Source organism: Lygodium microphyllum, chromosome 3, assembly GCF_053477565.2.
Source record: "Lygodium microphyllum isolate KBCC chromosome 3, Lygodium_microphyllum_v1.1.10, whole genome shotgun sequence".
Lineage (NCBI taxonomy): Eukaryota > Viridiplantae > Streptophyta > Polypodiopsida > Schizaeales > Lygodiaceae > Lygodium > Lygodium microphyllum.
This window is the reverse complement of record NC_141137.1, coordinates 56,526,688-56,535,012: the sequence shown is the minus strand read 5'-3', so window position 1 is coordinate 56,535,012 and position 8,325 is coordinate 56,526,688. Positions and strand designations below refer to the sequence as shown.

At 38.7% G+C, this 8,325-nt stretch overlaps 1 long non-coding RNA gene across 1 annotated transcript; it reads left to right on the top strand.

The window, feature by feature from the left end:
* Positions 1-2,838: 2,838 nt before the first annotated feature.
* LOC148038370 (uncharacterized) lies at positions 2,839-7,437 on the top strand. The gene is made up of 3 exons (XR_015690431.1): positions 2,839-3,093; positions 3,508-3,582; positions 7,222-7,437. It is a non-coding gene; the product is annotated as an uncharacterized LOC148038370 (long non-coding RNA).
* Positions 7,438-8,325: the final 888 nt, after the last annotated feature.

Sequence of the window (8,325 nt, the reverse complement as noted above, 5' to 3'; positions counted from 1 at the left end):
TCTGATTTGTGCACCAAGTCACTGGGGAAAGCTCATTTAGATGTAGTACATAAGATCATGTGTTATGTGAAGTCTACAATGGGTTATGGATTACATTATAGGGTAGACATTGAGCCCACACTTTATGCTTACACTAATGTAGATTGGGTAGGTAGTGCGATCATCAAAGATCAACATCGATTTGTGTATTCATTCTATTAGGTGTAGTAGCTTCATGGATGTCAAAGAGGCAACCTACCATTGTTCTATCTTCTATAGAGGTTGAGTACAAAGGGGCAACAATTGTAGCATGTGAAGCCATATGGTTACACACCTTGCTAGAGGAGATTGGCTATGACATAATGGAGCATGTACCTCTTTATTGTGATAACATTAGCAACATCATGCTAGCTAATGACCTAGTGTTTCATGCTCACACAAAACACATAGAGGTCCATTACCACTTAATTTGTGAGAAGGTGCTCAATAGAGAAGTAGACCTACAACATGTGTCTACTAAGCATTAGGTTGCATATATTTTCACTAAATCATTGGCCCGAGAGAAACTAGACTACTTCAACAAGCTATGGGAGTACATAGCTTGGGTGATGCAAGATCAAGCACTTATCCTCCTTGTGACTTGATCTTGAGGGGGAGTGTTGACATATATGGTGCACACAATGCTAGGCTATATCCACCAACTTGTACATGGTAAGGCCAAAAAATGTATATGATAAATAATATGTACACATAGCACTATTCTATCTGCACTATAAGTTGTAGCGTGTATGCATGGTGCCTTTATATAAGGCACACTTAGTCATTTTCATTTATAAAGTGAGAACACACCAAAATAATAGAATAGATTGGAGCCTGAGAAGCTACCTTCCACCATATCTTGTTTGTTTTGTATGAGTACATGATACTTGTGCTACATTCTTAACAAAATTATGATGGAAATAATGACTTGACTTGATTCTGGGTATTGAATTTCCCCTTGGTCATGCTTGTGTAGCCTAGGAGGGCCATTAGTGTGATGAGTTGTGTTGTACTTGAGGTGTTTGCCTAGTCTTGGAGTAGGACTGCCATTGGTGGTGTGGACCATGCATTCATGGTGATGAGGCCGCATTTTTATGAGACTACCTGACATTGTAGGCATGCGGTAGGCAATATGAAGCCCAACCCTAGTATGTGAAGTCCCTCAAAGGAGGGTTAAGAGTTATGTCTAAGGATTGTTACTAGCAAGGTCATTGCCTAGGAAATTGTGTATGATCCCTTAGGGATATACCTTGTGGTGGATTCGTAGGCCAATAGTGGGCTAGCAATCGAATCATAGTGGTGGATTCGTAGGCCAACAGTGGGTTGGCAGTCAAATCATAGGTCACCAATGTGTATTTAGTATGTTAAGGGCAAAAAAAAAACTAGTGCTAATGATACAATGAAGGAAAACATAGTACGGTAGTAATTATAACCATAACACCTTCTAAGTAGGTGGAAAGTTGGAGGGTAGAGGACTTGACGATCCAGTGCTATGGAAAGGTGGAGCCAATTAGTTGGGTGGCTTTCTACACTACTTTGGATTGCAACCCAACATTCATAACCACCTTGATTACATATAACCTAGCTAACATTGTTTTAGGGGAATGAAGTATGGTAGAGTGCTTGTTCTTGAGGCTATAGAAGTTTAAATGGCTATCCCACTTTATATGAACCAAATGTAGTGTTCACCACTTTCACCTTTGATTAGTTGTTGCAAAGTGATCCTTCTTACGATGGCCAAATTAGATTAATGTTAGAGTGGTTGCCCATCATAGAGATTAGAACTCGCATATTCAACCAAGTTCCACATTCCCAAGAGGGGAATTGGACGATGTTGCTCATAGAACCATGAATTTTTGGTTAACTACCAGATAGAAGGCATACCCTCTTAAGGTTTTGGTGAGAGGCACATCATACCTTGCAACTATCTACCTTTCCAGCGTGTACATGCTACTCAATAAGCACACAACTATTCATATTCTATTAGAGACTAGCATTTATAACCAAAGGGCAATATCATTAGCTAAAGTACTTATATGCTTTCTAGAATGTAATATACGATTTTAGTATTCCAAGAAATGAAATGTTGCAATCTACAAACATATTTAGAACTATCGTGGTGTAAGACATGTTAAGGATATGTTATACACATTCAAAAGGAACCATCTCCTTTGTTGGCAAGGACTTGATTATTTTCATTACTTTCTATGTCTAATACAAGGAAGTACTTAAGGTTCTTGTATTCAACATGCTTCTACAAGGACCTATTATGATGTGGAAATTTGAAGATCTAGAACATATATTGGAAGTAATGGAGGTGAGACCTAGGTTCAAGTTTTGGTTTGACTTAGCTTTGTGGGCCAAGTTATCCCCATAAAGATGTTCATTATGAGGGAAGAGAAATGTTTTGAGTAAGCCCTTAATAAAAAGGCATCCAGTAGCTACAAAGAGGCTCTATGATTAGTGTTTACGAAAAATGAAGGTTTAGTGGCAAATAAGTTCTTGGATTGGAAAAAGAACTTTGAAATTCTTTGAGAAAATGTTTTGAAAGGTTAAAATCTAGGGTGAATTTAATTATAATATTTCTCTTTTAAAAATTAGTTACACTACAATTAAAAGACCTATAAAATCTAAGAAAAGACATACAAATGATCAATGTTGAGGTTTTCTGTATTGGCCAAAGTTTTGGAAGATCATGGTGTTGATTAAATACATGGTCAATGAAATGAGCGGTTGCCTCCTATCATCTGTGTTGAATAGAACTCAGAAATCCAAAACGATGGACTAGATTTGTTGCTTGCGATGAAGCTTGATTAAGAATGTCATGTGACTAACATTTTCTTCTAAATGGAGGGACGGGGCAAGCGGCTTTCCTAAAGCATAGCTGCAGAAAGTGGGGCGTTTGAGCTAAGTTTCCCAGAAGCGATGGCGGTTGTTGCTGGCCTGAAGCTGCAGCGTGCCCTATGGACGAAGCCCACGATCAGTACTGTCTTGATTAGGCGGGGCTTCAGCATCGACGAGCCAGGGAGGTTTATGAGGCAGGAGGAGAAAAGCCGAGAGGCAATCTACATAAGGGTGATGCATTCATTCTGAGAGAGAGAGATCTTAATTCCTGACAGATATGTTTCTTTTGCAGCCTGTTTGTTGTTCACATTCATTCTCAGAGAGAGAGAGAGAGAGAGAGAGCTTCATTCCTGACAGATATGTTTCCTTTGAATGTTTGTTGTTGACACACCTTCACTCTGAGAGAGAGAGAGAGAGAGAGAGAGAGAGAGAGAGAAGGGGGGAAGCATGGAGGGAGGGAGGGAGATCTTAATTCCTGACAGATATGTCTCCTTTGCATGTCTGTTGTTGACACATTCGTTCTCTCTCTCTCTCTCTCTCTCTCACACACACACACACACACACACACACACACACACACACAGCCCTCTCTTGATCACTGACATATATTTTCCTTTGCCTGTTTGTTTGTCGTCGCCATTGAAGAAACGCGAGTTCGAGCTCATGGAGAAGCTGCGCAAGCAAAGCGAGAGGCTGGAAGAGATCAAACAGGCCGTTGCGGTACTTCTCGCCTGCAATTACTTACCACCTTACATTTCCTGTTTTGAGGTTGTAGAAACGTGCAAAATTTATAGAAAGGAATTGTGCCATCTCTCCTGCTCTCTCACTGTAACACTCCATACATGCCCCTTATGACTCGATAGACAACAAATGTGTCTCCTCTTCTTGGCAATATGTTTGGTATATTCCAAAGGGATTCGCATGCTTTCTACTAATAAGCCTGCCATTCTACCACTTACATTGGGTCCTTCATTACGATTGATAGGCGGCCTAGGTTTGTTGAGAGGGCTACGTGGCAAGTCAATGTGGGTTGAGGGGATGACAAGGCTTAGGGACCTACCTCAATAGAGTGAATTTTTCTTTTCCCCTTTTTGTCTTTGCAAGGGTGGGGCTGAAGTTTGTCTTTGCAAGGGTGGGGTGAGAGAAGTGGACAAATGTAGGTGGGACCTCTTCTTCATGGGGCCAAGGGGACCAACAAATGGGATGCGAGAGTCAATGTAAGCAGACATGGGAACATACATTTGATGAAGGGCTATGTGACAGTTGATGTGGTGTGTTCGAAGAGGGGATGAAAGTTGATGCTCTGTTTAAAGAGCAAAAAAATAAAAAGAGAAGGGCATTTTGGAGGGGGCTTGCTTATACACTCAGGTGGGGGTTGCTCTATGTGGTGTGTTCGAAGAGGGGATGAAAGTTGATGCTCTATTTAAAGAGCAAAAACAAAAAAAGAGAAGGGCATTTTGGAGGGGGCTACCTTAGACACCTAGGTGGGGGTTGCTCTAGATGGCACTAGGAGGGATGAGATTTATTCTATAAGGGGGTTGGGAAATGTTATTTGAGGGAAAATGAAAGGGAGCTATCATCCATAGAGGAAAAAACTGGGTGTGAAAATAGGGGGGGATGAAAGTTGTGGCTTGTGAGTGTGGAATGAGAGGGAAATACCCTCGATTGTGGGGTTGGGAGGTAGTAGTGGGAAGAGGGAGGTAAACTTTCTTTCCATGGGGCCATGAGGGATCAAAGGTGTGTGGCATTGCTTTGCATGGGGCTAGGAGGAATTAGAGGTGTTTGTGTGGTTTCTTGAGTGGTTAGTGGGGGTAGCTTTGCATGGGGACAGGAGGGACTAGAGGGGTTTGGGGGGGGAATGATTGAGGTGATGTGTTATTTTTTTGGGTTTTTCAAAAGGGAGGGGGGTGATTATAGTTGGAGTTGGGGTGGGGTGATGAGAGAGGTGACTAGTATGTGAGGGGGGACAAGTGTGATACCATCAATAGAGGTATTGAGAGAGTTGTAGGTAGTAGTGGAGGGTGTGTGTGTGTGGGGGGGGGGGGGGGGGTTCTCTAAGGGGCTATGAGGGATCCATTATATGGAACGAGCTAGGGCACATGCTTTTTTTTTTTTTTTGGGGGGGGGGGGGGGGGGGGGGGGTTTGATGACGAAGGAAGCTTTTAGAGGTGGAAACTATCCCATCACATCCTTCATTGAAAATGAGAATTATTAAGCTAGGTGACCATGGCTTCGATGCTAATGTAGGAAGGTCAATTGGGATGTTTTTTGTTTCTTTTTTTGGTTTTTTTTTTTGGGGGGGGGGGGGTGGGGGGGGTGTGTTAGTTTGTTGTGCGTGAATGCATGCGAATGCACATGTGCGCTTGTCAATGGGGGTAGAGTTTCATTAGTGTCCTTTCTAATACCTAAAAATGTGTATAAGAAAAGTTGAAAATAGAAACAAATTGGGAGAGGAGAGAGTTGTACTAATGTCCTTTAAGACACTTCCATAAGACCTCAAAGGCATATAAGAGATTGGAAAACAAAAACAAATTACCAAAGATACATGAACTACTGGATATTTGAACCTAAATTAAGTATTGATTATGCTTTTTGAACTCTTATGATGGTGTTTGTTGCCTTATTTCCAATTTGCTCTTATTTTTAGATGCACATGCATGTGCGTACAAACAGATAGGTTTACAACGTGGTTAGACTAAAAAAATAATTCATATCTTATTTTATGCTTCCAATACTCCTGTGATAAACACCATTGATGTTTTCAATGTTCAAAATATCTTCTGAAAATCTTGTATTTCATATTCATAATAAATAATATTTTCATATTTGAATCTCTAAATGAAAATGTGGTATGAATATAATCTTGTGAATTTTACTAAAATAAATTACCATTTCCTTTGAACTCACATGGTATCTTACATGTTCTATAAGGTGGACTCCCTAGGGCATGTAGTGTATGTAAAGCACATTTTCAAACATTATCTATTGGAGTATTTGATAGCCCCTTGAAAGGCCCTATAGATGACTTGATTTTTTTGTGGGAAAGGGTGGAAACTCTCAAGGAGAGTAAGCTAGGTCCACAAATTTTCATTCTTTGTTTTCATTAGAAATTTCATTGTCTTACAACTTGCAGTGCTTATGATTTAACATTATTGTCATCTCACATAGCTTACAAAAAGCATTGTAAAAGGTGGTATAGATTTTCATGCTTGGTTTAGATTGGAATCTCCCTTCCCCCCAAAAAAGAACAAATTTTAACTCAAAACACATTGTAGTGCATATGATTCAACATTAGCCTATTTGCTCAATTCTCAAAAGAGTTAAAACACATTGTAGTGCATATGATTCAACATTAGCCTATTTGCTCAATTCTCAAAAATTAAAGATTCTCAATTCTATTATGCACCCATGCAAATATACATAACCACTTCTCATAGCATTCCTTTGGAGGAGATAGTGAGCTACCTTGATTTACTGGTTAACTTCAATGTTGAATCTACAATGCTTCATCTTTCTTAGAATGTTGTGGTTGTCATGTTGATTGTTGGTTTTGGCTATTGATAAGTTTTTTTATTAGAGAGAGGACCCACCAAAACCTCCCCCTCTTATTGCACAAAAAAAAAAGAATGTTCCTTATAATGCTGTGTTTTGAGTTCATTATTGGTTTTGGTCATCAAACCCCCTCTACATTAGAGCACCTCCCCATCCAATCCTTACAAGGGATCAAATTAGAGCACCTCCTCATCCAATCCTTACAAGGTAATTTGATCGTATAAAAGCTAGTGTATAAAAGTGCAAGTGGGGGATCTAAATTTTGGAGTGTGAATAGGGGCAAATTCGAACTATGTGCAAGTGGGTCTTTTATATTTTTGGAATGCTAACATGTATAAATACATGGGCATATTAGCACTCACCAAAATGCAAGTGCTTTTGTAAGGCTTGGAATGCAAACTCTAGTCAAATCATGCAGTACCATTTCATTCTTTTCATCTTCTCATCCCTGACAATATAAGGATAGTTCTATTATTATAACTCCACCTAATTTCATTATGGTTCCTTTCTTAAGCACGGCCTTATAAAAGTGCATAGATTAATTCTGGCACATTGATGGGGCAACATGTGTTTTGTGGAGTGCTAATATTATAATTAGCAAAATTAGCACCATGAAAAATTGAAATACTTTCATAAGGATTGAAGTTCAAATAATTTTTGTCCATTTATATTGTACCATTTTTCACGCGGTTGGTTGGTTTTCCTATCTAGTTCTTATTGGTTGACTAATCTATCTATTCCTTTAGTGTGTTTTATGATAACTCATGAACAAGGAGTTTTTAGCTAGAGTAATGGTTTATTTTTCAGGAATACAAACAAGATCAAGATGAATTGGAAGCTTGGTTGAGGTATAGGCCCACTGAACTTTGATTATAATGATTAAAGTTTTTAAAAGTTCTTTTTAAGAAAAACATGCATCACAATAAAGAGTTCTATGAGATTTGAAAAATCTCAAAAATGTATTAAACTTTGTCATATAACAAAACTTGTATTTCATTAGATGGTAATATGAATGAAAGTGAATTTCTCCATTTTACTGAGCAAGCTCTAATCTAGCAAGTTTACCTAGTAAGCTCTAATCTAGCAAGTTTGAGGTGTAACATGCTTAACAAAAGAAAGTTTTCATTGTAAAATCTTGTGACAATTCAACAACGTGCTAGTTTAAATCATAATATGTTTAGACAAAGTCATCTAACAAAGCTAGGATAATAATGGTTAGTGCATTTAGTGACATTGATGTTGGTTTCATGGGTAAAATTATTACCACACTTAAGTGGCATCGATAAACATAGTTAAACAAAGGCACATTGATACCCATAGTCGTTAAAGTCATGCTAATAAATGCTAGTGCATTTAATCATATTAGTGTTTGTTTTGTGGGTGAAATTACTAGTGTTTTTGGTGGACTTTAGTAGTGTTGGTGTTTGTTTGATAGGTTAAGTTACCTACGGGAAATTATTAATGTCTTTAATACATGGGTGGAGGGTTCCATCATAAGGGTTCAAGATCTAATTGTAAAAACCTCTGCCTATATTTATATAATTAATAAAATATATATGTTACCTATCCAATATGTGAATATCCCCATTAAAGTATACCCTTGTGTAGAAGAGGTTTTTAAAAAGGGATTTCAAAGCTCCCTTAATGCCATATCCATGTGATACTCATATTTACAAGAAAAATCCTCCCCTTCCCTTCCCTTCCCTTTGCTGCTTGGAAAAAGAAAACAAACCTAGAAAAAGAAAACAAACGAGCTTGCATTTTGAATCATCCCATATCCATGTGATACTCATATTTACAAGTAAACACCCCCCCCCCCCCCCCCCCAACCCCCCACCCCAAAACCAAAACAAAAAAAAGGAAAAAAAGAAAGGAGCTTGCATGTTGAACTATGCAATTATACATTAAGAA